Raw genomic sequence first — 3,552 nt, 5'->3', positions numbered from 1 at the left:
ATTGGACAATAATAATATCTGGAAACCCTAAAAGGGAGTTGATCAACGTCGATGGTCGATTGAATTTTTGGCGTAAAAAATTGACAATCGTATAAGTCAAAGTATATGAAACACAGCTTCTGATAAACATCTCCCAACACTATACAATTAGTATTTTAGGAATGTCAATCCTATTTTGTCTGCTGAAACGTGCTAATGGTTTAGTTATCATCCATCATTCGTTGAACCGAAAGATAAGGAGCCGTTTGTAACACTGGTTTCCTCAAGTATGAATTTCCGTGCATTCTTTCTTCTTATTATGCTCTATTATTCTAAATACGGTACTCAATAAGCATGTTATTATTACTCATCAGCACTGTCGTATTGTAACCTACCCTTCAATAAAGAATAATCGCAACTTATATTATTTTTGGTATTGCAAATGTTAAGGAATCAGATGATAGATCAGGAGTTAGTTAAAGGCGAAGATGGCCGGTCCCGTCGGGCTTCACACACACACACACATATATATATATATATATATATATATATATATATATATATATATATATATATATATATATATATATATATATAAAGATTTTGTTAGTTTGAATTATTATCTCTTTTGTTTTTATTTTGCCTGATTTCAAGCGAGGGGAAGACAGACATGAAGGACAACCTGGCCTTCGCACTGACTCATTAAAGAAAAAAATAGTCAAGGAAAATGGCAAATAGCAGCACCGATTGACTTCAGAATTTCCGTTTTCTCACTACCGCTTCGCGTGTTAATTATTATGTGATAAATTCCTCTATTTTCACCATTTTTTTTTTTTTTGCTACCATAAGGATTACACTAAGGGTCCCAGTGTTTGCATAAGCTGGAATTTTTATACTAGCTTCGTGCCATCAAAAGAGGTAAAAAAACATCGAAAAATTAAAACAACCAAACGCAACTTTTTTTCCCCGTTAAGTCAACAATTGCTCGTGCACACCCTACCGAGAAACACATTAACAAGTGAATAAGTGAATGGCATGAATGAACGATTGAGTGACCATATGAGTGCAATGAATGAGCGAGTGAGTAAGAGAATGAGTTCCATGAATAAGGGCGTAAACGAGTGACGAAGTGTCTCTCTGATGAGTCGCTTTAAATTCAGCGACACCGAGTTTCCATCAAGTCAGTCTCTGGGGTGCCACGCACCCTCCCCCCTACCTGCCTCCACCCCTCCCTACCGCCCTCCCTGAGCGTCGTAACTATAAACTTAGTCACCGGCACAATAGGGTTAATTAATCCTAACAAGGTTAAGGCAAGGTCATGTTTATGTTAATTTACTTGAGTCATTAAAGCAAAACTTTTTTGATGAGCGACTTGGCCCTCTTACGGGAGGGATGTCATTCAGTACTGGAGTGCCTCGTCACAAGCTTCATTTTTTGTCACGCGTGAAATAAACTTTGCTGTTTGGAAAAGAAAATTGCAGATCGTTTTCGTTGGCCCTCGCCTTAGAGTTTTTTCCTTTTACTTTATTTTATTTCTTTTTCTTCTGGTAATCTTGGCAGAGATCTACGGTTTTGCTAAGCCGCATGAACCCTATTGAGGATTTTATTCAACTGCATTAATGGGCTCAAGTTTTCTGTGACTCCAGATAATTTCTTGTTTTGGATAAATTTTTAATTTTCAATGTCGATTGATCTGACCGGCTGATTTATTAAGTCAATTTCGTCCATTCAGCGGTTAGGACAGTGAAAAGGGGAGCTGGAGTGGTTGGACAGCGATATAAGGATATTTAGAAAATAAAGGAAATGAAGTACAAGAATCTAAATTTGGAAATGAGAGAAAATCCCACAGTTGCACTAAGAAGTAATAATTCAACAGGCTGGACAGCAAGACTAAAGAAAGGTGGTAAAGGGTGGAGGTAAAGTAAGTTCCGACGGGAATTTTTCAGTGCTGACTTTCTAACTTCAAGTAAAACATTCTGAGATAAAGCAAATAACTGAGGTTCACATTATCCAAATTACACTGTTTTCTAGCTGTCTTTTTATTAGCATCCTATCTTTGTTTAAAATAGGTGAACGATTATTTGCAGAATTTCGTATAACCGCAAACTGAAATATCCACAAATTTCGTTGTAAAACTTTCTCTTGATAGAAATTTCCAATTGTCTTCTACCTATGAAATACAAATCTGAATATAAATGGCAGTTTTTCTTTCTGATATTATCAACAAAATCTGAGCAATACCATCTAAATCGTACGCGATGTTTAAGTTGTAAGAGTAGCTAATTCCATTACAAATGAAAAACCCACTAAACAATATTGAACTCATTTACAGCACAGAAAGTCGAACAAAAGCAGGCTAAACAGAATTAGACATATAAGAAGAAAAAAAATAAATTTTCGCAGAGGTGATAAACATCACAAACCAAATTAAAAGACGATTACGTATGCTCTTCTATATATATATATATATATATATATATATATATATATATATATATATATATATATATATATATATATATATATATATATAAGTGAATGTTTGTATATTAGTTTGGCTTCTATAGAATTCCAAACCGTTTGACAGATTCAGACTAAATTTTGCACACGGCCTCTGTGTCACTCCAGAGAGGTTTTTAACTCAAAATCAAACCCCTACCCCGTGACAGACATACAAACGCAAACAAAACAAACGAAATTTTCGTTTTTACGTCACCTCTTCCTCCAGCGTTACTGGGTTAATTCTCATTTTTCTCCTGAAGCCCCACCTTTTATTCCACGCGCTATCAGATGTATGGTGAACCTACAACAATAAATCCAAATCCCCTGTAACATAAATTTTGTATCAGAATTTACGTGAATTTTGATCATAATTTATGATAATTATCAACATAAGTGTCAAACATATACCTAAACAGTTGTCTTCCTCATTCGTGCATGTGTAGTAGCTGCTAGCTCAACACAATGTGCAAGATGTATGATGACAGTATATCCTTCTTCTTTATTAGTTCAAATGCGAATTTTCTCATTAATTCGATCGTTTCTTCTTCGATTTTACCTTCGGAATTCGTTATAACGACTACTTCGTAGCGTTACTATGGCATATATCGTTACAAATTCGGTTTATGGGGTGTTTTGGCAACAGCAATTCACTTCACTGTTGTTGCACGAGAGACAGACCTTCTCCCCGTCCACACACACATACAAACACACAAACACGCCTGAGTGCGAATTGTAGAAATACATTTTTTATTTATTGTGTCTTCAGTGCAGATGCTTTTTATTCTCTTCTAATAGAAGAACTAACTCTCCCTCTGTCTTCCCCTCATCCTCCCCTCCCGATTCCCCCTCCCACTTCCCATCTTTTTCCCCTCCCTTCCCCATTTCCCTTTCCTCCCTCCCCTTCCCCTCCCCCTCCTCCCCGTCACCCTCCCCCTCTCTCTTCTCCCCCCTCCTCTTCCATCCCTCTTCCCTCCCCCTCCCCTTCCCTGCCCCTACCCGTACACTGTAATTCAGAGTTTTCCCGGGCAGCGATGGTGTTGGTTAGCTAGTTATTCATAAAACTGAGAAATG

The sequence above is a fragment of the Macrobrachium rosenbergii genome, chromosome 48 (genome assembly GCF_040412425.1).
Source record: "Macrobrachium rosenbergii isolate ZJJX-2024 chromosome 48, ASM4041242v1, whole genome shotgun sequence".
NCBI classification, from domain to species: domain Eukaryota; kingdom Metazoa; phylum Arthropoda; class Malacostraca; order Decapoda; family Palaemonidae; genus Macrobrachium; species Macrobrachium rosenbergii.
This window is presented reverse-complemented; position numbering follows the sequence as displayed.